Genomic DNA, 26,324 nt, shown 5'->3' on the forward strand with positions numbered 1-26,324 from the left:
CCAGAATTTAGCAGAATGACCCAAACCCAGTAGTTGCTCCAGTAAATGCTCATCGATATAGTAAGCAGAACATTCATTACCACCTGAGGGAAGAGCAGGTTTGAAGAGTAATTAATTTCCTCAAGGGTGTAGGCTCTGAGGTTCCAACCCAGTAGCAAAAGGTCTCATACCCCTGCACAGGGGCCCAACCCTGCCAAGTATTAAGGAGTGTGTACAAAATAGCATAAAAAGCCCTTTCTTTCGCCATCGAGATTGAAACAAGCTTAGACTTGGATTTCTTTCTCTCTCCTGTCAACTAGGCTTGTTTGTGCTGGGCAAACATGCAAATCCTGAATTTAGAGATTGTTGGAGCACTAAGAGTCTCTGCTCTGATAATCGCTGACCTGCCAAAGCCACTGTTAGCGAAACAGGTACAATCGAACCCTGGCATGGAAGCAACACTCTGGGCGCGCACATGTTATGCAGTAACTAGAAGTAGCAGAAATCCCACAACCGTGGCACTATCGAATGAAGGTGAGTGTCTTATCCGTACGTTCCTCAGAGGCAGCCTGCTAATCCCGCTGTCATCGCTGATTTGGAGAAACAAGATGACACGAAACGTGTGAGCTATCTGCAGTGTTTGGATATACTTCTATCCTTTTTATATCCACATTGTTTGGGGAGGCGGGTGTGAAACAGAAAGACACGAGAGAATGAGAACTTCAATTTACAATGCCTGGATTAAACTGGGGTCCCACGTGAGCTCAGCAGTCCTCTCACGGACCCTCAGTGCCCACCTCTGTAAGATGGGGACCACGGATAGCGCAGGGCTGGTGTGTAGATTACGTGAGCTAAAGTGAGGGACGGTCGTAGACAGAATTGCAGGGTGGTGTAGGACAACTACATGAAAAAAAAAAAAAAAAAAAAAGGCTCAAGCACATTACAAAAGACCCTAAAGGAAAAGAGCACAAAATTTAAGTAGGAACTCTGGTGATTTTTCTTCCATTTTAGTTTCCTTTTTTTTTTTTTTTTTAACTTTCTATGAAGTAAAGTACACGCTTTGCCCATGAGACAAAGTCCTTGTGATCTGTTTTCTTCCCACATCTTAGCCTCATGTCTTGCCAGGCTCAGGGATTCCCCCCTAAATGGCAACTACCCACCTGTTTCCATATCTCTGAGCCTCTATCAAGGCTCATTCAAGAATCACCTCTAATTCGGGAGCTGAACTTCCGGGTTTCAAACTCTGGCTCCGTCCTTACTAAGCTATGTAACCCGAGGCAAGTTACTTAACCTCTCTGTACTTCAGAAAGGTTCTGGTCTGTGGAATGAGGATAATAATTGTATGTACCTCATAGTGGCTTTATGCGGATTAAATGAGTTAATCTTTGTAAAGTGCTTAGAATAGGACCAGGCACTTAAGACATGTTATGTAAATGTTAGATATATTAAGGGTCTTATTTTTATGAGGACCCTAAAATCTCCCTTTTGCCCTGCTACTCCCCTTCAGGTTAAACTGATGCTATTGATTCCAGTAGCATCTAGAATATTTCATTTTTAACGTGTCTGTCTGTCTGTACCAGACCACAAACTCCTTTAAAGCAGATCTATTCTTATTCCTAGAAGATAAACGTAGGCACAAAATAAAGAGTTTTCAGCGAATCAATGAGCAAATAAACAAACACCTCTATTCTAGAAAGAACAAAAGAACTTTTTTGTTTGTTGGTTTCCAAGTCTCACCTTGTCTGTGAACTCCTGAAGAACCCAGAGTATTTCTGGGGCTCCTGGGTGGCTCAGTCAGTTAAGCCTTCGACTTCAGCTTAGGTCATGATCTCACGGTCCATGGGTTCAAGCCCCACGTCGGGCTCTGTGCTGACAGCTCAGAGCCCGGAGCCTGCTTCGGATTCTGTGTCTCCCTCTTTCTCTCTGCCCCTCCCCTGTTCACGCTCTGTCTCTCTCTCTCTCAAAAATAAATAAACATTAAAAAATAAATAAATAAAAGAACCGAGAGTATTTCTAATCCATTTTGCATCTCCAATGCCTGGTACAGAACCTACATGCACCCAATGAATAAATGGCTAGAGCTATTACTACCAAACAGGCCAACAAAACACATTGCATTTTCAAGAAAGTTTTGCAAGCCAAGTCAAAAGCATTATTCAAGACTTGAGAAAAACCATATGGCATCTTAGATTAATTTGTCCAACACAAAGATAATCATATATATATATATACATATACATATATACATATATATACACATATATATACATATACATATACATATATATACATATATATACGTGTATATATATAACAATCATGAGAGGAACAACTAAAATAATCAAACTTTGGATATTAGTTCTCCATATAAGATGTATACCTTTTCAGAACAGAAAGATGAAGACTGAGATAAAAGAGAACTCAAATGTCAAAAGCATGAAGGGACAAGAGAGCCAGGGCTCAATTAAATTAGCTACAACTAGAAGCCTAAAAGTTAGCTTTACACAAGGGTAGTAAATGGTAGAACCAGTTGTCCCTAAAGATAGAAGGCAGGAGAATGGAGATAAGCTCCCCAGAATCTGAATGAATTCACTCATTCATCATGTAATTCACTCAACGGATCAGTAACGTGTGTGTGTGTGTGTATAGAGATAATGGGGTGTGTGTGTGTGTGTGTGTGTGTGTGTAGAGATAATGGTATCTAGGGTCCTGAACCTAACTGACATTCAAACTGTAACTAGAAATTCCAGGAATTACGTTACATGACCTGACCTGGCATAATACAAAGGGTATTCCATGATTGTAAATAATTTCTTATAATAACTACATAAACCATAAACTAAGCTTCCCTCAGCTAAGAACAACTGCAAACCTAAATGCAGTTATCTTTCTTCCCCAAATCTCCAGGACATCAAATAGTAACACAAATGTTTCTTCAAAGGAAAATGTCAGCCTAGTGCATGGAGTTCATTTCTAACCATCCTTTAATGTTTGTTGTCTTTCTAAATGTGCCTGTATACCAGCATGTATTTATTTAACATAGATCTTCTCTCAGTTTAAAGCAATGTATAAGGATTTTGGGGGGTGGGAGGGAGGGGAGGGTGGGTGATGGGTATTGAGGAGGGCACCTTTTGGGATGAGCACTGGGTGTTGTATGGAAACCAATTTGACAATAAACTTCATATATATAAAAAAAATAAAAAAAAAATAAAGCAATGTATAAGGATTTTTCATTTTAAATGAATTTAAAATACAGACTTGATAAAACATAGGATTTAATCTAAAGCTTTCAACTGAAGGCATCTTTCAGTCTGAAAAGATTCTAACAAACTTTCTCAAAATCCAGCTCTGTTAGAAATTTATAAATGCCAAGACGCCTCTTAAAAAAAAAAAAAAAAAGAGGGGCGCCTGGGTGGCGCAGTCGGTTAAGCGTCCGACTTCAGCCAGGTCACGATCTCGCGGTCCGAGTTCGAGCCCCGCGTCAGGCTCTGGGCTGATGGCTCAGAGCCTGGAGCCTGTTTCCGATTCTGTGTCTCCCTCTCTCTCTGCCCCTCCCCCGTTCATGCTCTCTCTCTATCCCAAAAATAAATAAACATTTAAAAAAAAAAAAAAAAGAAAGAAAGAAAGAAAAGAAAGCATGACAAAATTTTGTGAGTGTTTTGGTGATGAGTAGGTACTAAGGAAAAATTCTCAGAACCTGAGAAGGGGGTGCAGTGACTGACATTAAGCACTGAACCTGTGGCAAAGAGAAAAATAAACTGTTAATTGGGGATTTTTTCAAACTTAATTGGGGTGCTGGCAAACACTTGCATCCTAAGAACGAAGTTCAGCTCTGGGGCACCTGGGTGGCTCAGTTGGTTGGGTGTCTTGACTCTTGATGTTGGCGCAGGTTGTGATCTAGTCGTTGTGAGATCGAGCCCCGAGTTGGGCTCCTTGCTGAACGTGGAGCCTACTTGGGATTCTCTCTTTCCCTCTCTCTCTGCCCCTCCCCACTTGGGCTCACTCTCTCTTTCTCTTTCTCTCTCAAAATAAATAAACTTAAGATTAAAAAATTTTTTTAAAGAACTGAGTTCAGTTCAACTTTGTCCTGACCTTGTCACCCAAACTCCTTCTCTGACCCTGAATCTTCAGCAAAGAGATGGGTGTTAAAAACTAAAGGAAGAAACACTATTTGCTCAAGTTGTATAGGACTGCAGAGGTTGTGGAGAGCAAAGGCTAGTCTACAATAGGGTTTCTCAACCTGGGCACCACTGACATTTGGGGACAGATAATTCTTTGTTGTGAGAGACTGTCCAGTGCACTGCAAGTTGTTTAGCCCCATCCCTGGCCTCTGCCCGTAGACGCCAATAGCACCCCATCCCTCCCAGACTGTGGCAACCCAATAATATCTCCAGACACTGCCAAAGTCCCCTGGGAGGACAATCCTCCCCAGAAGAGAAGCACTGGTCTAGAATCACCCTATATGCCCACAATATTATCTATCCCAAATGGGATAGCAATCAAGAATCAAGTCTGTAAGAACTTAGCAAGATATGGACAAGCCATCCAACCTAGAAAACCTAGTTTTCTTCCTATGATTCAATGCCAAAGTAACTGGCCTTGTAATTCATCCCCCTTCCCCCCATTTACTCCTATCACCCTGATCTTCCCTTTAGATATCCTAGGAGAAACCTCTTACATATTTGAACTGTGAAAGTAAAAGGACTTAGAGAAATATGGGGTGTGCAAAGCATGTCTAGTCCCGAATCCTCCCTCCTTTCTATCCAGTTTTTTAAAAATTTTATTTAATTTCAACCCTCTGTTCTCCATATTTAATAATCTCTTATGTTTTTGTCCCCCTCCCTGTTTTTATATTATTTTTGCTTCCCTTCCTTTATGTTCATCTGTTTTGTATCTTAAGGTCCTCATATGAGTGAAGTCATATATTTGTCTTTCTCTAATTTCGCTTAGCATAATACCCTCTAGTTCCATCCACGTAGTTGCAAATGGCAAGATTTCATTCTTTTGATTGCCGAGTAATACTCCATTGTGTATGTGTATATATATATATATACATATACACCACATTTTCTTTATCCATTCATCCATCGATGGACATCTGGGCTCTTTCCATACTTTGGCTACTGTTGATAGTGCTGCTATAAACATGGGGGTGCATGTGTCCCTTCGAAACAGCACACCTGTATGTCGTGGATAGATGCATAGTAGTGAAATTGCTGGGTCATAGGGTAGTTACATTTTTAATTTTTTGAGGAACCTCCATACTGTTTTCCAGAGTGGCCGCACCAGCTTGCATTGCCACCAACAATGCAAAAGAGATGCTCTTTCTCCGCATCCTCGCCAACATCTGTTGTTGCCTGAGTTGTTAATGTTATCTATCCAGTCTTAAAGGCAAGGAAATGGAAAGCCAGTAAGGTGAAGTGCCATATCCAAGGTCACTTATCTGCTAAGTCAGTGGCAGATCTTGATAAAAAGACTGGGTCCTAGTGCAGGGATTTTCCCAAACCTGACCTCATTTAGGAAGCTTTACAAGAATCTGGATCCTGACCGCTACTTACCAAGCAAGTTGCTTGACCCATCAGTGCCTCATTTTCACCTTTGCCAAATGAAGATAATAATAATAGTAGGATCTACTTCTTAGGGGTAGTTCCATTCATCAAATGAGGTCATGCCTGGCATACAGTAAGTGCTCATTCAATGTCAGCCATTATTAGCCACTATTACTTTCTGTTTTTAACTTTCAATTCCAAATAGTTCAGCAATTACTCAAACACAAGCCTCCCTCTTACTCTTTTTTTTAAATTTTTTTTTAATGTTTTTATTTATTTTTGAGACAAAGAGACAGAGCATGAGCAGGGGAGGGGCAGAGAGAGAGGGAGACACAGAATCTGAAGCAGTCTCCAGGCTCTGAGCTGTCAGCACACAGCCTGACGCCGGGCTCGAACTCACAGACTGTAAGATCATGACCGGAGCCGAAGTGGGACGCTCAACCAACTGAGCCACCCAGGCACCTCCTCCCTCTTACTCTTTGTGATTATTGAGGGTACACATTACAGCAGCTCCTCACCAGGGTAACTTTCTTATCAAAAACACAATTTAAATGAATGTGAAACCTTCAGGCACTACATGTGACCCATCTTATGCACAAATCCAAACCACACCACTTGGCCCAATTAAGCAATAATAAATTTGATTACGCCTCAGGGGCTCCACGGCTGTTGACACACCAGAATGCAAGGCTGCAGCCGTTGACAGTTTCTACGCCATGATTACAAAACACTGTCCATTGTAACCTCTTTTCCCACCTCCACCCACCACCCCTAATAGTTGATGACTTTTTAAAACATTACTTTTTTAAAACAGTTTTTTAAAACATGTTTTTTTTAAAACATTACTTTTAGACTGAAGTCTTCCAGTATTTTTAAATAGCATTCTATTCCTACAATTTAAAAATATACACTCAGTCTTTTTTTTTTTTTCTTTCTAGAGAAACCACTGGTGGGGGAGGAGGGCTTGCAGCAGTGGAACTAAAACAGATCAAGCTTCCATTCCTCTAAGCTCCAAAAGCCGCATGCCTTATTTGTAATCATACCCCTAGTGCTTGCTCTACAAATTCAAAAATCGGGTTTGCTAGACACAAATCAGCCTTTCACAATATACGTTCAAGTGTGTCCGGGGTAACTGGGTGGCTCAGTAGGTTAAGCGTCCAACTCTTGGTTTCAGCTCCGGTCATGACTTCACATTTCACAGATCAAGGCCCATGTCAGGCTCCGCACGGACAGCCTGGAGCCTGCTTGGGATTCTCTCTCCGCACCACCCCCCCCACCCCTCCTCCGCTCACTTTCTCCCTCCCTCTCTGTCTCTCAAAATAAAGAAATAAACTTTAAAAATGAATAAATAAAGGGTGTCTGTATTGGCTTTCAGTTGCCACTCACATAATAAGCAGAAGTACAGAGGACCCTTTGGAAAGTTAGGTAGAGAGAGACAAGAAATAATATTTGCATGTTCTAAATGGATCCATTAAAAAAATTGTTTTTAATGTTTTTATTTTATTTTTGAGAGAGACAGAGAGACAGAGAGACAGAGACAGAGCATGAGCAGGGGAGGGGCAAAGAGAACAGGAGACACAGAACCTGAAGCAGGCTCCAGGCTCTGAGCTGTCAGCACAGAGCCCGATGTGGGGCTCAAACCCACAAACCGTGTGATTGTGACCTGAGCTGAAGTCGGACCCTTAACCAACTGAGCCACCCAGGGGCGCCACCCCCTTTTTTTTAAACGTTTTTATTTCATTTTTGAGAGAGAGAGAGAGAGAGAGAGGATCCATTTTTTTAATGGATCCATTTTTATGTGTTGACATTTAGAGCACGAATTTGCATGCCCCTAAATGGTTGTAACTCACAAGGAAATCCAGTTACATCCTGTAATATTTTTATCTTCTATAATATGGGATGAGCTCTTTGTTCATGCACGATTTGCACTTAGCTTTCAATATTAAATGTTATTAAATATAGACTAGTACATAATGCACATTAAATATCTTTTCTATATAGGGGCGCCTGGGTGGCGCAGTCGGTTAAGCGTCCGACTTCAGCCAGGTCACGATCTCGCGGTCCGTGAGTTCGAGCCCCGAGTCAGGCTCTGGGCGGATGGCTCGGAGCCTGGAGCCTGTTTCCGATTCTGTGTCTCCCTCTCTCTCTGCCCCTCCCCCGTTCATGCGCTGTCTCTCTCTGTCCCAAAAATAAATAAACGTTGAAAAAAAAAAATTAAAAAAAAAAATATTTTCTATATTAAGTATGTCATATTCAATTATATCGGCATTTATATTTATTATATATTAACATATAATGTTAAATATATAAAGCAAATGTCAAACGTATATTCAATATTGAAATATTAAATACATATAGGATTAATTTGAATTAGAAGATTTTTGATAGCTGAAACTATACTTAAGAATTTTTAATGTTTTTTAAAGATTTTTTTTAAGTAATCTCTATACTCAACATGGGGCTCGAACTCACAACCCACGATTTGTTGGCTCTACCAACACAGCCAGCCAGGCACCCCTAGATTTTTTAATGTTAATCCATCCCTCCACCAGTTTTCCATACACAATAGATACTCAGTGTTAGAATATTATTTTGTCATTTGTAATATATAAATAAAGGTCATACACCTAACCTGTATCTGCAAAATAATATTCTGTCATTTGTAATATATAAATACAGGTCATACACCTAACCTGTATCTGCAAATCTGGCCATAGTGAGAAGGAGAGAACTAGTAAAATGCAAAACAGTTGCCTAGAAGAGGTGCCTCCTGCTTTGCTGGCGGCATCCGATACAAAGGGAAACTTTCAACATCTCCCTGGGCGGGTTTAACAGGCGTCTCAGTAAACATGCCCAAACCAGAATGCTTGATTCTCTCTGCCCCCCTCAAACCTGCTCTCCCTCAGTCTCCTCATCGACCTGGGAATTCACGCCAGAATCCTCATTCCTTCCCTCACCCCTACATCCAGGCCATCACCAAATACTGCTATTTCCGCCAGTTGGTGAACTCCTGCCACTGCCGAACACAGACTTCGAAAGGGCAGGAACAGGCACAGAAGAATCGCAGGCAGTCAACCCGCTTCCCTCCACCTCCAGGGCCAACCTTTCTTGCCTCCCTTCAATCCAGTCTTCTCCCAGCTGCCAGTTATCTTTTAACTAGCAAATTGTCTTTCACGGCTTCCCACTGGGCTCAAGAGTAACAAAGCGCAAACTCTTTTCCCATGGTCTTGAAGGGCCTACATACTCCAGGTCTCAGTAACCCCCAAACTACCTCATGATCCCCTGCCCTTCACTGCACCACTGCAGCAACATCGGCCTTCTTTATGACCCCGACATGCCAAGCTTTCTGAAGCAACCTTAGGACTTTCATAAACGCTACTCCATCCAGCAAGGATCTTCCTGTCCGTCAGACGCCTTCCAGCATCTACCTCCCCGGAGGAGCCTTCTTTTGAACCACCCGGCTAGGAGAATCCCACCTATCATCTTTATAGTTCCTGGCAATTCCTTCGGAGTACTGAATCCCATCTCCATGCCCAAAGAAAGCCCTAAGAGGGCAGAGGACTATTATTCTCCACAGCATACCTGATATCCCGTGTCTGGCACATAGCAGCTACTCAATAAATAATAGCTGAGTCTGTGTCTACATAAGAAAAATTGGTCTTTCCATGGGGGAAGGGAAGGGGAAAAAATAGTTTACAAACAGAGAGGGAGGGAGGCAAACGATTCAGAGACTCTTAAATACAGAGAAAAAACTGAGGGTTGATGGGGGGGTTGGGGAGCAGGGGAGAGCAGAAAATGGGTGATGGGCATTGAGGAGGGCATTTGTTGGGATGAGCACTGGGTGTTCTATGTAAGTGATGAATCACGGGAATCTACCCCAAAACCACGAGCACACTGTATACACTGTATGTTAGCCAACTTGACAATAAATTATATTAAAGAAAGAAAGAAAGAAAGAAAGAAAGAAAGAAAGAAAGAAAGAAAAAGAAAAGAAAGGAAAAGAAAAGAAAAATTGCCTGGTTTAAACCAGTTTAATTCATATTCATCTTTTTTTTCAAGTGTACCTACTTACTAGGTCTATATTTTGATAAATTTTTCTAACTCATAAATAATGACCAGCAGCTCTGTCTACGTAGGCCATTGTTAAGATTAAGTCTAATGTAACATTTATGTGCTGTTCATTTTTAATGTCCCATTCAGTACATATAGTAAATAAAAAATGACTTTCAGAAAGTACTATAATTATTAGCTGTTTATTAGGTGTATTTAGTTTTTTGCAATCACTCAACAAATTGCCCAGTCACTATCAATTGTGATGAGTGCTTCCAAATCAACTTGGAAGTGAAAAAAATCCAAATAATTCTAACTCAGCCACAAGCCAGGATCAACACCAGTCAAAAGCAACTAAATCCAGGATCTTCACGTACCTTCAGCAGAATTTATATACTATTGTTTTGTTTTGTTTCTTTAATGCGAAGAACCTTGCTGGAGGGTGTACTCACCTTCAAGGGCCAGTTCTAATGTTTCCAAGCCTAGTAGCCACAGGATTCTATCAGCCATGGGATAAGCTCTTTCTGGTCCAAGTATAGCTCTAAAAAAGGCATGAGGACACACAGAGGGAGCTGTACCACCAAGGACCAAGAAATGCAGTTTTGCCAAACCAAGGTCACCGTGCAAAAGGAGACAGTGAAGCTGGGGCCAGCAAACAAGTACAACAGGTCAGAGAGTTGTTATGCCACTCAGTAAAAGGCAAGACCGAGGTTTTGTGCAAAGGTTCTGGGGAAATATCAAAGACGCAAACAATGACACTACCACTCTTGTTGCAGGCCATGTCAAGGCAAAGTACCTTTGCAAGCTCTGCAACCAAGAAAAATCTAGATGGAATCCTGTAGCGGCAATTGGCATTTGGCAAAATTTCAAAGGTCAAAAGAGACAGTTAAAAAACAACAAACTTGACAGTTACTTTCAGAACAATCATTCATTATAATTAAATGACAATAGAAAAAGCAATAAACAGCATAGCAACATGAGTTAGACAAGTGTAATTATCTGTAGGGCATGCAATTCACAAGACTGGTTCAAAACAGGGCTGTAAGAATTAGATGGAAATCACAAAAAGATTGCCAAAGACGAGGCTTTGATTTGGAAACGGTGAAATGATTGCGCCATCCCCACACTCAGCCTTGCCTTGCTCTTTACTTAGTCATCAGCCTCCATCAAATGCTCCTGGTGACACAGAATAGAATGAAACCACAGAAAATATGGCAGCTTCACAGGGGAAATCTGGGAGAAAATTCATGTTTATTCAGAAAGATGTATTCATGGTTGTATCTTGAGTAGAACTCTAACTCAAGTTATACTACACTTGCTGTCATACTTGTGCTGTGTAGAAGCCTGTGTGTTTTATTCATTCATTCAACAAATATTTACTGAGCACCTACTCTGTGGCAGACTCCACTCTAAGGTACCTGGGATACATCAATAAATGAAACAGACACTGTAGTGGGGAAGAGACAATGAACTAAAAAGTACCAAATAAAAAAATAGAGCAGGGTACGGAGATAGAGAGTGCCAACAGGAAGGAGGAAGTGCTTTTTTAGATAAAAGGAGGAAGAACAAAGAGCTGAAGAAGGTGAAAAAGTGAGTCATGCAGATATTTGGGGAAAATGGTTCAGGGAGAGGGAGCAGCCAGTGCAAAGGCCCTGAGGCATGAAACTGTGACTAAAACAGAGTAAGGAAGAGTGATAGGAGATGAAATTACAGAGGTAAAGAGGTATAGTGCCTCACTGGCTTTTAAGTGAGATGGACAGGGACATCTCAGCAGGAGACTGACATGATCTGACTTCTATTTTAAAATAATCCTTCTAGGCAATGTGTCAAGAACAGTGTATGGGTGAGGGCAAAGGTGAGAACAAGGAGAACAGAAAAGCAGATTCTGCAGTTCCAATGACTAGTTCATTGACTAGTTCTAGTCGGTGGAAAAAGGTTCAATCGAGGGATGCCTGGGTGGCTCAGTTGGTTAAGCGTCCAACTTCAGCTCAGGTCGATTTCATGGTTCATGGGTTCAAGGCCTGCGTCTGACAGCTCAGAGCCTGGAGCTTGGTTTGGATTCTGTGTCTACCTCTCTCTCTCTGCCCCTCCTCCACTCGTTCACGTGCGCGCTCTCTCTCTCTCAAAAATAGAAAGAAAGAAAGAAAGAAAGAAAGAAAGAAAGAAAGAAAGAAAGAAAGAAAGAAAGAAAGAAAGAAAGAAAAGGGCAAGACCCATGACAAATTACTAGGGGAATGACCCCTAGGTTCCACTCTGGGAAGGGTGCTGGGAAAATATTCCAAGATCCCTGCCTTCCCAGGCTTGGTGTCCGCACTGAGAGTGCTGTCTATGCAGGCAGAGCAAATGCAAATGTAAGGCACAAATCCCAGGGCTCATTAGTACCATCTGAGCTGGTAGTTTCTGTTTACTCACTGGCAAATCTACATATAACTTGAAGGAGATCCCGGAACCCACAATGAAGGGCAAAGAGCAAAGGAGGTCCCTGAGCCAAACTATTGTTTGCACCAAGTGGGAAGAGTTTACTTGTTACTGGATTCCCTTTGCTCTGCAAATAGGATTTTCACTAGAGGCAATCTCTCAACACTTGGGGATCATCTGTCCTCCTTCCTCACCACTTTTCCTTAGCCAAGAGTATAGCACCAGCCCACTGACAAAACCATACCTTTGTGGTTCACAGATGTGTGTTCACCTGACATTATTTCCTCTCTCGGATCTCTTTGTTCACGTTCTCTAATTTGGGGAAAATGTGCTTTTTCCTAACGATGATTAATAAATTCCTCCTAATTTTAAGAAAATGCATTTTTTCCCTTTTTTTCAGAGTTACCTAGTAACAAGTCTGAGCTTTTTAAAGGATGTTAATTAAAGAGCAAGAGGGAGGGGCGCCTGGGTGGCGCAGTCGGTTAAGCGTCCGACTTCAGCCAGGTCACCATCTCGTGGTCCGTGAGTTCGAGCCCCGCGTCAGGCTCTGGGCTGATGGCTCGGAGCCTGGAGCCTGTTTCCGATTCTGTGTCTCCCTCTCTCTCTGCCCCTCCCCTGTTCATGCTCTGTCTCTCTCTGTCCCAAAAAAAATAAATAAACGTTGAAAAAAAAAGAGCAAGAGGGGAAAAAAGAGGTATAAACTTTAAACAATGCACTGTAAAACTTCACCCCCTGCCTACCCCTGGCCTCTCCCATCCTGCCATGCTTTCAGAGGCTGGGCTGTGAGGGGCACTTGGGTGGCTCAGTCGCTTCAGTGTCACTTTTGATCTCAGCTCAGGTCATGATCTCAGGGTTTGTGGGTTCGAGCCCCGTGTGGGGCTCTGCGCTAACAGCATGGAGCCTGCCTGGGATTCTGTCTCTCTCTCTCTCTCTCAAAATAAATTTAAAAACTTAAAAAAAAAAAAAAAAAAGGAGGCTGGGCTGTGGATGGGGCTTCTGTTCTTGCTCAGCCCTGCCTGAGTTCACTACAGCTCCATCATATTTCCTCTATGTAACAATTTTTGGCAAATTTGTGGGGAAAAAAAAAAGAAGTTACTCAAATAAATGTGTATAATACAGGGGTGTCTTGCTAGCTCAGTTGGTAGACCATGCAGCTCTTGATCTCAGGGTCGTGAGTTCAAGCCCCACACTGGGCCTAGAGCTTACCTTAAAAAAAAATGTATAATACATACCCATGGAATGCAGAAATGCCATTATTTTAGATGGTAATATATTTGGGCAAAGAAATTCTTATTTATTGGGCTCTCAACTATAAACTAGAGACATCGAGGTATACAGACATTATTCAGACACAAATCCTATCTCCAAGGAACTTAATTTGGGTTTGGTAGAGAAAATAGTGAATGCACAAAAGTAAGAAATGATATAAAATGCCTTGTAAGGCAGATAAGGCATTATGGCAATTCTAAGAAAGTCCCAGAGTATATATTATGATTATAATGAATTAATACTAACCAACAAAAGTTGCAACAGGAATTATTTAAGTTTGATGTACTTAAGGGTTTTTTTTTTTTTTTACACAGAATATTCCTATTTTGCATTAGCCATCTCTAAGAACCTATATTCAGTTTTCAGCAGGGCACTCGGCAGTCTCTCACCAACAGATATAACAGTATTATCCCTTTTGTTCCTAATCAACATCTTATAGCTTACCAAAAGAGAGAGGGGAAAAAAAAAAGTGTACCTTGGTGATTCTAAGTAACATTTTCTCCACACAACTAAGACACAAAAACCAAAAGAAACTTAGCCAAAAAGTGCCTATCTACAATGGCAATGGTCACTTGATCAAAGCCAAACAGTGAGGTTAGGAAGAGAATCCTGGATCCAACCAGCAAGAGGTCATGAAAGAAAACTCTTACATGGAGTAGGGTCATGAGATAAGAAGTCAAACACAAATGCACCCAAACATGACACATGTACATATCACTTTGACTACGGACCGTAGTATATTGACCATGCGCCTGGCGCTGTTCTAACCTCTGCTCATACAGTAATTAATTTATTTAATCCTTTATTAATTTATTTAATCCTTATAACAACCCTGCAGAGTAATCCTATAACAACAACAGTTGGGGATGTTGAATCATGGACAGTTTTGTTTTGTGTTTTTTGTGTTTTTTTTAGGTAACCTGCCTAACGTCCCCCGGTTCATAAGTGGCACAGCCAGGATTTGAACCAAGGCAGTCCATGCTTTTAGCCACTCTGTCAAGAAGGTTGAATTAGGCACAGTAGTCATTCCTTTCCCCCAAACTGTCATTTTCACTCTGGCTAACCACCTTTTCTTTCTCTCCACGTGTGACCAAAATCTTGCTGACTACCCTGAGATCAAACTAGTCCACCCACAGAGGCGAGCTCCGCTCTGCACCAGCATGCTGCAGCTTTTCCCTTCTATAATCTAACTAAACTCCTGCGCACTAAATTCCCGCGCACTACATGCTCGCCTGGGAAGTCTAAAACAGTGAGATCATCTGCATGGAGAAACGGATCAGAGATATCAGCTGATAAACACACACACACACACACACACACACGCACACCAGGCCACTGAATTTTCTGTTAATAATAAGTTGCAGTGCCCCATTGAGTTTTCTGTGCCACCAAATCCTCCCAGTTCCAGTTACACAAAGGCAACTTTGTCTTGGGAAGGCTACTGAGAAGATGGGCCTAATCTTGGCAAGGGCTTTGAGGACCATGTTATTATTTTTAAAAATAAATGACAACAAATATTAGTTAAGCTGTCTTTTCAAAACTCGTGGTGCTGTTATCGCCATTGACATGGATCCCTACTTTTAGAAACATGAATATTTGACTTGATCTTGAAAGGCCCAAATATACATTTTCAGAATGGCAATCAACTGATCTAAGAGAAGTAGCACCTGGAAAAAAAAAAATCTCCTTTGTTTTATTACTTTTTTTTTTTTCTTTTGGCATGATGTGAAATGCGTCACAAAAATGATTGAGCCAGGTCTCAGTGCTCTGAAAGGTAAATATTTTTCTTATAATTCTCACAGGTTGGCATTTCCTTGGTCAGGTAGAGGCATCCTGTTCCTGTTTCAGTGCACAATGCACCACATTCATTGTTCCCCACCCACTGCCCATTGGCACATGGAGTTAACTCTTGCTCACCCACCTGTGGATTATCCATAGCTTCTGGGATCAAATTGTCTTTCTCCCCGCATGGTGGAAACTCAAGGAATATGAGCAAAATTGACTATTAGCCAAAGCAAAGCACAATCCAGAGGCTAAAAAATCAGAAACTCCTCTTTCACTCAACGTATACCCACCGAGCACCTCCCATGATCTGGGCACTGGGCCACCATGTTCCTAAGAACCACAAAACTACAGTATCCCCAAAGACAAATATCATGATTTGAGGAGACTTGGAGCTTATTTTCTTGATTAATGTGAATGGCTGTGACTTATAAATAAAATATATATATATTGCACTACCAGGAATCTGCTGAGGCCAAAGGATTGACATTTTCCCCAAATCACAAAGGGTTTTCAGGGTTACACTAGCACTTTGCCTTCTCGTGACATCATCTTTCTTAAATAGCCTTCAGAAAGGTAGAGATTGTACTTTTGATTTCTAAAACGACTCCACTCTTAAACATGACAGAGCTTACCAAGAGAGCAACTATAGACTACAGTCAATCATTTCTGGAATAGTGAGTGTCAGTTTACCTAATGTTTTGTATTTTACAAACATATAAACTGTACACGTATGTCTAAACATACCTACAAATCATTTTACATAAATTAAGTTCCTCTGATGACAACAACGGGATATTCACAACAACAAAACAGAATGCTCATATTATATACATAAGTTCCATCAACTGAACTGTGATTTTTTTTTCAGGAGGCTAAAAAATCAGGAGTCTTAAACCACCACAGAAAGTAGAGGAAGAGTGGAACACAGTTGAGAGTCTTCCTTTTGTAATCAGTTGACTTATGGTCCTACCCAGGGATGATATCTTGAACCCTTTCAAACTAGGCATCTATTGCAGTGTGCAAGGAACATTTGAATTACAAAAGGGGGTGGGGATGAGCCTCAAATCCCTACAGTTGCCAGTTCCCCTGCAATAGTTTGAGGGCATTGATAAATCTCCATGTGAGCTTTCTGGTGAGTTCTACGTTACTAACAGTATTGGAACTCACCTGTTTCTTGGCCATTTCCTCCACCAGACATCTTTCTCCTTCTACTGGAAAATTCCTCCCTCACCTTTTTCAGGGCAAAATATACAAAGTCTCTGAAAAGAAGGGGCACACTGACTTCAAGGGGAGAACATCTTGTCCCTCCCCTCTTCCCCATGCAGATGCTGACAGAATAGAGGGAGAGGCAACTACAAGAGAAGCAGAAACCATCAGAAATCAAGTGCAGACCACTTGAGGAGAGTTTTACTGACAAGATGATTCAGACCACACACAAAAAGTGGCAGGGTGCCATTTCCCCCTAAATCCCTCTAACCTGAGATGTTTCCCACAACCTGAGGATCCAGCTGAACAATTACTTATTGCCATTTCCACGACAGTTCTTTTCTGGAGGATCTAAAGGCCTCCCACCTCGGGGCGCCTGGGTGGCGCAGTCGGTTAAGCGTCCGACTTCAGCCAGGTCACGATCTCACGGTCCGTGAGTTCGAGGCCCGCGTCGGGCTCTGGGCTGATGGCTCAGAGCCTGGAGCCTGTTTCCAATTCTGTCTCCCTCTCTCTCTGCCCCTCCCCCGTTCATGCGCTGTCTCGCTCTGTCCCAAAAATAAATAAACATTGAAAAAAAAAATTAAAAAAAAAAAAATGTTTACCTTTAAAGGCCTCCCACCTCATAACCCAAGTCATTCCTGCGTTGCCCTTCTTGAAAATCCTTTTTCAGTTGTTCTTTGAAGCCATTACTCTGAGCGGGTGGTTGTTTGGACTAACACATACCTCTTACAACACCAAACCAGAAAATCGACACCATCATAAGACACAGAAACTGCGCCTAAGAGGTGAAATACATGTCTTCATCAGGCCAGTGGTTGAAACGTCCCAATATAACTTTTAACTTGGAATTATTCTGACAACCACTTTTTTTTATTATTTATTTATGTATTTTTACTTTAGAGAGAGAAAGAGAGTGCATGGGGGAGGGGGACAAAGGGAGGGAGAGAGAATCCCAAGCAGGCTCCACGCTCAGTGCTGACACGGGGCTCAATCCCATGACCCTGGGATCATGACCTGAGCCAAAATCAAGTGTCAGACACTTAACCTACTGAGGCATCCAGGAGCCCCTGACAACCACTTTTTTTTTTTAATTTTTTTAATGTTTATTTATTTTTGAGAGATAGAGCATGAGCAGGGGAGAGGCAGAGAGAGAGGGAAACACAGAATCCCAAGGAGGGTCCAGGCTCTGAGCTGTCAGCACAGAGCCTGACGCAGGGCTGGAACCCACAGACTGTGAAATCATGATCGGAGCTGAAGTTGGACGCTTAACCGACTGAGCCACCCAGGTGCCCCTCCTAACAACCATTTTTTAAGCTGCATTCATGTCTTCACCGTAACTTTAATGTTTAGCACACAAATTCTAGATTCAGGCAAAATATATCCTTTTCCTAAATCTAATGAATCCCAGACTTAAGCCCTCTTCAGAGTGAGTTTTTTCCTAGAATTATGCATCCTCTGGGAAAACCTGATCACAATTTCACTTGAACCCCAGTCCAGTTATAAGATCTCTGTCCTCCTACCAGCACCCCTACATCTATTCCTCTGCCTATTCCTAAACAATCAGAAGGCACTAGAAATGCAGAGGCGGAATCCTGTCTGAAACAAGCAAATACTTTCCTATAGCAGCCAAAACTCAATCATTTGGGACATGATTTACTTTTAATCTTCAGATCAAGAGTAGGGTTTGGAAAGCAAAGGTATTTTGTAAAAAAAATAATAATAATGATTTCTTCTACTTTAACCTTCTAATCTTTGTTTAGATTACCTAGAGCAAGTTCCATTACTAATAAACCAAAGAGAACAGTCTAATCTAAATGTTCTTATCATGTGAGGTGAAAAAAATGTGAGTAGTCTTAAACATTAGTTAGAGCAAGTATCTAGGACATGTGTCCAGAAGCACAGTTTTGTTGCTTTCTATCTTGAGTCTATCTTCAGTGTCACCAACTGTTTTGGGTGGAATCCTTTCAAAATTTAACCTAGAGCAGCAAGCGCAGGTGGGAATCAAAAACAAATATGTTGACTATTAAAACTATAGAGATTGGAATATAATGACGGTGCCAGACTTTCAATCCTACAAGCTTCAGAAAACTCAGTAACCAAGAGGAAGCCAAAATATCCTCAAAATTTGATTATTTTCAGCATACGTTCAAAAAGACCCTCGAACAGATGAATTTAAGAGTAGCCTCGTCAGGTAAAGTATGACAGTTAGGCTAACTACGCTTTGTTTTTGTCAGGTTATTTCTTCACTTAACAAATACTGAACATTAATAATGAAGCTAGACTTTTGTGAAATTTCTGATTCCTCCTTCTCTCGGTACGCAGTTATTAAGACAAAGAGGCCAACGGTATGCGTATCAGAACAGGGTGAATGAAGGATAAGGTAGGTAAGAAAGGATACAAAAATCCCCATTTCTTTTCCTCCTCCTGTTTCCCTTTCAGACTGAGTTGGTTTTGTTTCCCTCTAAGATTTCAGATCATCAGTCTGACAAAGATTATTGTTTAAATTAATGGCAACACAAATTCCTACAAAGTGCTATCTCACTGCCTTGTCTAGAGATTGTGTTTTACGCCACTGACAACCTTTCACCTTTCAGAATCGGCACCTGCAGTTCTCAAACACTCTTGATCTAAGTGCAGTTGTGCTTAAAACTGCGGCAACTTCTTCATGTTTGTGTGGCCAACCCTTTGCTTTCTCTCCCCTGAAAAATGTGTGTGACTCCAGCATTAAAACTTTTAAAGAACTTTGAAAGAAACATTTCTAATCTGCATTCCTGCTAAAGACAACGGAGTGAGTCATTCAGATGCCACCAGAAAGAAATTGCTTGATTTTTCCGTACAAACCAGTATGGCCTGTAAGTACCTTGAAGACACTATCTTTCTATCATTTTGATAAGCCTCAGGAAAGAAGCCACATCCTCAAATGCCTTGGGACAGTACCCAAGAATGGATGGATTCTTAACTAATTAAAAAATGAATCATTTATTTGCAAAATTCCACGTCATTTATTCTAACTGATTTCCTAAATATCCGGTGACTGGTGATTTGTCAGCTGTCATAATTCATCAGCCCTACACTTTTACGCAGAATGAATTTGTAACTTTAAACAACTAAGCCTCCACTCAGTGCTACCTTTGGAGGTAAACTACTGCAGGAAGGCATTCCCCCCATCCCCGCCCCCCAACCTTAACACTTCAATGAGATAGATGCCTGTCATGAATATTTCCTCAATCGCAAGTTAAGAATCAGATTCTAAAAGTCACCTGTGCCACTGGATGGCCCAATAGTGTGTTTTCAAGGATGAAAAAAAAAAAAAAAAGTTTCTTGTATGAAAAAGGCTTCATCAAAGGTTCCATCAGAGGAAACATGATGGGGCTGTATAGGATTTTCTGCTTTTCCTGAAGGTGGCACTTTTAAAATCTTTTTATAAACCATTTCTTTCCCACTACATATACCAGGGTTGAAGGGAGAGTGGTACAATGAGAGAGATCAGGGCTGAAGAGAGAAGAAAAAGGGGAAAAAAATTCAAAATTGGGACCCAAATGTAAGATTAAGGGAAGGTAGTTTAGAAGGATTGCCAAAAAACCACCTTACCTTTGTTATGTATTTGGAGTCGCCCACTTCAGAAATTAACACCATTCACAGCCCGGTAGCAATTTACACAGCTAGGAAGTAACCTACAACATCTTCTCGGCCTCCCTCTTTTTAATGTAAAACCAAAATAAGGAGTGTCCAGCTACTCCCCACTGCGCCGCTTAAAGCAACAGATCGTTTTAGGCTCAACTCCCAGACTCTGGGAATTCCAGTTTGTCAGAATTTCTTAACCTTGGAAACCTGCGGAGAGAAACTCTCAACGAGGACAACTCCCTAAGCCCCGGCTTCTCACTGTCCCAAACTGCACATTCCAAAGTGGGAAGCAGGAGCGATAACCAGAAGGCAGCTCTCGGGGGCTAAATTCCTGGCGGGAGCGAGAGAACTTGAAAGCGCGGCGATTCCACTGGCCGAGCGGCGCCGGGTCCGCACCCGGGGGAGACGAGTGGCCCCGAGAGCCCGGCTGCGTCCGGCGCTGCGCACGGGGAGCGCTCCGTGTCTGCTCTCGGAGCTCTTCCCTGTTCCCTCCTCCCTCCTCCCGCAGCCCTCCCCCAGCCGAGGCCATTCGCCTCACAGTAGCAAGGTTGTCTCTCGTCTACTCCCTTCCCTTAAACTCACCAAACCAGATTTTTACTCCCGACACCGGCAACTTCCCGTAAATCTGCACTGAAATTTTATCCTGCTCGCTGAGCCACCGCTGGCTAAAGGCCAGTGCAACATTCCTGTTGTTTTAGGAGCGCAGATACCTTTGCTGAAGGTTAAAAAAAAAAAAAAAAAAAAAAAAAAACCTGCCTGGATGGGAGAGATTTGGGGACTCCACCAGACAGATTTCTCCCCGCGCTCAAAAAGTCACATCCAAGTCAGACACCCAGAAACGGCCCCACAAGTGGCACCTGCTCCACCTGAGGACATGTGTCCTCAGACGTCTGGCCCCCTTCGGGTTGTTCAGAGAAATCAAGCAGAACCATGTTTGAGGAATAAGGAACCTGCAGCTGAATCACGAGCCGAACAGTACCACCCCACCCCCGTTCTTCCCCCTGGTACAAAAAGTCGTTTAACCAGGTAGGATCACAGCGAGCCCCGCGGCGGGCCTAAAGGAAGGGGGGGACCTCCCAGAGTGTCCTTACCTGAGGCACAGCACCGCTTGGACGCGCGCAGGAAGGAACGTCACGCGGACGAAACCCTGACCTTTGCCGGGGCCTTCGCAGCAGGGCCTGGGGCCTGGGCGCTGCTCGTTCAGAAGTGGCTCATTTTAATGCGCTCTGACCTAAAGTTACAGCTGGTTTCTAGAAAGGGAACAAAAAACACTGCATTTAAAAACAGCAGCCAAGCCCTCCCTTAACCTTGCCTGATCTCTGGGGAGTTGGCTCTAACCCCCACCCCATCCCCATCCCAAAGAAACCCGCAATCTGTGCCCCACCCCTTCGCATTACCTGTTTATACAAGAGTTAAGGAGCCTCACGCATTTCAATAGAGCGCTAAGCCTGTTTGTAGGCGCGTAACCGGCCAACAGGAATCGAATTCTGTGACTAAACAAACTAGAAGAGGAAGCAGGCACCACCAGGAACCTAAAACGGAGTTGTGATTTCGGGTTGCAGTGTCACCAACTGAGAAAAAAAAAAAAAAAAAAAAAAAGGACTGTTTGTCATTGGGCTATTTTAGTGAAGACTAGTCCAAAAAAAGGGGTTTTTTTTGCTGGTTAAATGAGTTAATACATAGAAGAGCTTAGAACAGTGCCTGGCACATATTTAGCAGCTGTTAGCAGTAGTACTGGTAGTAGTTTTTGTACTATGGATTTTTTCAAGGGCATGATCAGAGTTAGAAGTTGGCTCTAGACGCAGCCCTGCTATTCGCTAGCTGTAGGGCCATGAGCAGGGTTTTTTTAAACTTCTCCCAGCTTCTGGAAGATTCCAGTGATGAGATTTTTGCTCACAGTTTACATTGTAGACAGTCTTGCATACATTGGAAAGTAAAGTTCCTGTAAAGGAGTGTCCAACTGATTTTCATCTCACTTAAAAGTTGCAAGATTGACAAAACACATGGAGATAAATTGGCCTGTGCATTCTGTGAAGTTCACTAGTAGAAAACTCAGGACCAGCAATCAACCCTAGATGTGTGCTTCATTCTAATTTGAATTTAGGCCCTTGATTTGCTGTCTGACCCTGGGAAAGTTACTTACCCTATTCAGTTAGAAGCTGCTGCTGGCCAAATAATAGTCTTTGCTATTTGAAAAACACTGTGAAATAGGGGGAAATAATTTTTAAACTCCTCATAAATATTAAAAGGGGATTACTGGAGGCTAAAAAATGTGATCAGTGCCAACAGGACACCCTTTTTCCTCCACTTAGCTTCACCTTGAAAGAAAGAAATCACAATCCCTTTTACATTCATGAGGCCCTTTGTACTTTACCAAACACTTTCACCCACTTCATCTTATCTGATCTTACAAATCAATCCTGTGAGCTACTTTATCCCCATTTTGCAGATGAAGACACTCAGGTCAATTAGTTCCAGGTTTCACTGCCTAGTGAGGCGGGGACTCGTTCCCAGTTCTAGTTAAATCTAAAAGCAGCATTTGCCGCCTTTAGGAAAAATGATTCCAAAAACCAGCAAAGAATTCTGAAACATTTTAGATCCCTTTGGGATTTTTATCTTCCCTATGGGGTAAGATTTAACTCCGATCAATTAAACATTTTCTGGGCCATAGGGGAGCCTGTGTGGCTCAGTTGGTTAAGCGTCTGACTTCGGCTCGGGTCATGATCTCACAGTTTGTGGTTCAAGCCCTGCATCGGGCTCTGTGCTGACAGCTCAGAGCCTGGAGCCTGCTTCGGATTCTGTGTCTCCCCCGTCGCTGTCTGCCCTTCCCCCGCTTTCTCTCTCTTCTTTCTCTCTCTCTCAAAAATAAATAAACATTAACAAATTTTTTTTTAACATTTTCTAGATTTAGGTTTATTCCCTGTCAATACAGGTGAGAATGAACTATCAACAGCAGGCAGTGAGACTACTCCAGGGTTCGCTTTCCGTATCTAAGGGTTGATGCGGCCAGGCATGAACAAGGGCTCCAAAACCTTAAGATAATATAAAAACTCCAGCTCTACATTAGCCTGGATTTTTTCTTTTCTTTTCCAGAAGTATATGGAATGTGGTCTCAAGAAACTTTCACTGTTAGGGATGCTTTGAGTTAAAGGATTCAAGAGAGGATATTCTCAGGCTTACTGATTTTTCCACCTGAGAACAGGATTTTCCATAGGAAACACTGGGCCAAAGCCTGGGGATTAAGACCAGGAAGAATACCAGTGAGTATGCAAGTGTAGAGATCACGGGCTCCAGGTGAACTGGGGCTGGGGTCAGAGAAGATGGCTCTTGAGGAGGCACAAGTCCCTGGAAGCAAGTCCTTATGGAGTTCTGAGTCCATTACTTTCTCTAAAATGTAGCCAGGCACTTCTGCTTCTTTCTCAGTTGTGCCCAGTGCCACCCATTAAGCGGTTATAATATTTGTTCCTAACTCCTTTGCACTGTCCTCCCCAGGAAATGTGAAAATAAACTAACTTTTTAAGCAGCAGGCCATAACAAAAGAAATATCAGCTTTCTCATCATTTCTTCTTTGTGGCTGAGCCTTGATGCCTGTTCTTCTTCTTCTTCTTCTTCTTCTTCTTCTTCTTCTTCTTCTTTTAATTCTGAGGAAAATCCCATGATCTTAAGGCATTTTAAGTTTGCAGACCCCTGTGCTTTGCTTTCTGCTTCCTTCTTTGCCTTCTGCCTATAAGGCAGTGTGCTAGAGTGAGCACAAACAGCATAAAGTTGGGTATCCCACAGTTGTGAGTTCGAATCCCAGTTTTATCTCAGCTATGTGATGCTAGGCAAATTGCTTAACTGCTCTGAGCTTCACGGTATCTTCATTTATAAAATAACAGCACCTACCTCTCCAGATTTCTTTGAGAGTTAAATGAGAAATGAAATCTCAGCACAATTCCTGGCACATGGAGGGTACTCAAAAAATGGCATTTCCTTTTGTACCCCCAAAAAACTACTTCACAGCTCACAAGAATCTTCCTTCCCGTATTTAAATCTTAGATCAAATAACACTATTCAAGACATCCTCGTCAACAGAGGCAAACTGAAGGTGTAATAATAGCCACTCATCCCCATTGCCCCTCCAGTGATGCATTACCATCTTTGTCACAACCACGTGAGATTAGTATGAGTAAAGTACAAATCATTTGTATTGCCCTATTGCTCAGATTAGGAAACTGGGGGTCTTTTTTTTCTTTTTTTAATGTTTATTTTTGAGAGAGAGAGAGAGAGACAAAGACAGAGACCGGGCAGGGGAAGGGCAGACACACACACACACACACACACACACACACACACACACAATCTGAAGCAGGCTCCAGACTCTGAACTTTCAGCACAGAGCCTCACGTGGGGCTCGAACTCACTAACTGCAAGATCGTGACCTCAGCCGAAATCAGATGCCCAACCGACTGAGCCACCCAGGCGCCCCAGGAAACTGAGGTTCTTAAGAGTTGTTTCAAGCTACTAGCAAGTAGCAGTTAGGATTTTTACTGCTTTTTACTATTCCCTACCACTAGAATTCTGATTAAATTATTCTTATACCCAGTTAGGGAGCAGAATCAAGAAGTTCCAGAAGACGGTTTTAGCTCACAGTTATGGGGAGAGGGCCAGGAGATTCTGACCAGAGGTCCTGGACACTTCCCATTTTGGAGGCATGGAAACCCATAATGAATCCCATCAAAGATCTGTGCCCTATGAAAGTGAAATATGCTGACCCTATAGACTCCAATTCTGTGAGACACCGAAGGGCAGCAACATGAACAGGTTGGGCTTGAAGTCTGTGAGATCAAAGTTTGTGTCCTGGCAGTTATGTGCTCCTGGGCAAGTTACTTGTGTCCCTAAGCCTCAGGTTGCTGCTGATGGCAATACCTAACTATAGGGCCATCTTGAGGATTACATGAGATCATACACATAAAAGCACAGGGCTGAACAACACTCTTCAGTTTCCAATATGTGTTTCTTTTGTTTTATGTTTATTCATTTTGAGAGAGAGGGCAAGCGAGTGGGAGAGAGAGAGAGAGAGAGAGAGAGAATCCCTAGCAGGCTCCCTAGCAGGCTGTGAGCCACAAAGCCCCAGGCGGGGCTCAATCTCGCAAACTGTGAGATCATGACCTGAGTCAAAATCAAGAGTCGGACACTTAACCAACTGAGCTATCCAGGCGCCCCTCAATATGTGTTTCTTAAAGACTGAAGACTGTACTAACACAGTACAGGTGAGGCCTAAATAATGCATGGAATAAATAAATGCAAAGAGCTTAGAATAAGCATGTAGTGATTGCTGTTTAAGTCTTTGCTGTCATTGCTATTATTATTATTTCTTCACAGAGCAATTCCTTGGGACCATTGTGAGGTCGTAGTAAGGAATTAACTTTTTGGGAGAGAGAAGCTTCTGTTATCTCTTTCTTGTAAGCGCTGACCTTCTAGGTACCCTCTTACAGTATGAAAAAGGGTAATATCTTCTCAATGGTTTTACTTTCTGTTTCCTTCATTTCCCCTAATTTTACCTGAAACAGAAAAATTATTGCCGGATGGGATAAAGTCACCAACCTGAATCCAAACTTTCTATGGGCTGCTGAGAGTTTACCCAACAGAAATTATTCAGAAAATAAACCCTCTTTTGATCCAGAACATGCAGCTCGACCCGGAGAGATCTCTCATGCCTGCAGTTTCCTTACCCTCTCCTTGCCTCGTGTGGTGGCCACTGGCTACCTCATAGACGACTGTTGAGTCTTTTCTTTGATTTTTATATCAAATCCACACTGGATCCTGGGCACTCTTCAATGCAAATGATTTGGCCTAGCCACTAAGTGTAGAGCACAGTCGTCAGCTTGTAGGTCAAAGGATGAGAGAGGGCCACTGAGAACTCGGTCAGAAGAGCATCTGGCTTCGTGGTTTCCATGCCACACTACGGGAGGGCCCCTAACTGAATTTTAAAAATGTACTGAGTTCACAAAAAAGGGAATTAAGTATAGCAGGGGTTCACTCTGCACATTAATCTTGGAAGCCAAATCCTTCATTTTGAGAAAGACCTTCAATACAAGGAGCCCCTTGACCTTCGTCCTTCCTGCACAAATAGCTCTGCCAGAGCGGGGCCGCCTGCTTAGACGGAAGGTTTTCCCCACCCCCACCTGCCCGCTGTGATGGAAGGAACACTGATGTAAATTATAGGCCCTTAAAGGCCCACTCGAGACCAAGACATGATTTTGTTATGGCAACAGATGCTGTTAATTCCTTTATATCCCTTTAAGACGTATTCCCCACCAGAGACCTTTAGACTTCTTTTTATTTTATCATGGGAAACAGCCTCCCACAAGAAGCTCAGTCATTCAGCAATAACTTAGCAGAAAAGATTGTCAACATAAAATTACTAACAGTTAGTAAGTGCTTACAAGCGTATTTGCCAGC

At 42.4% G+C, this 26,324-nt stretch overlaps 1 protein-coding gene across 4 annotated transcripts in view; it reads right to left on the reverse strand.

The window, feature by feature from the left end:
- Positions 1 to 21,370, reverse strand: part of RBM47 (RNA binding motif protein 47) — a 161,818-nt gene extending 140,448 nt beyond the window's left edge. For 3 of the 4 annotated variants that reach the window (XM_047090590.1, XM_047090591.1, XM_047090588.1), the window contains exons 1-2: positions 21,278 to 21,370; positions 20,972 to 21,130 (exon numbers count right to left, since the gene is read on the reverse strand). The gene's annotated coding sequence lies outside the window, so the exon portion shown is untranslated. Of the gene's footprint in view, positions 1 to 20,462; positions 20,596 to 20,971; positions 21,131 to 21,277 lie in introns of all 4 variants that reach the window. The other variant, XM_047090589.1, reaches the window with a different exon arrangement.
- Between the last annotated feature and the right edge of the window lie 4,954 nt (positions 21,371 to 26,324).

This window comes from Lynx rufus, unplaced genomic scaffold (assembly GCF_022079265.1).
Source record: "Lynx rufus isolate CCGP_SWC_20201006 ecotype Redwood Valley unplaced genomic scaffold, mLynRuf1.p SCAF_3, whole genome shotgun sequence".
In the NCBI taxonomy this organism is placed as follows: Eukaryota; Metazoa; Chordata; class Mammalia; order Carnivora; family Felidae; genus Lynx; species Lynx rufus.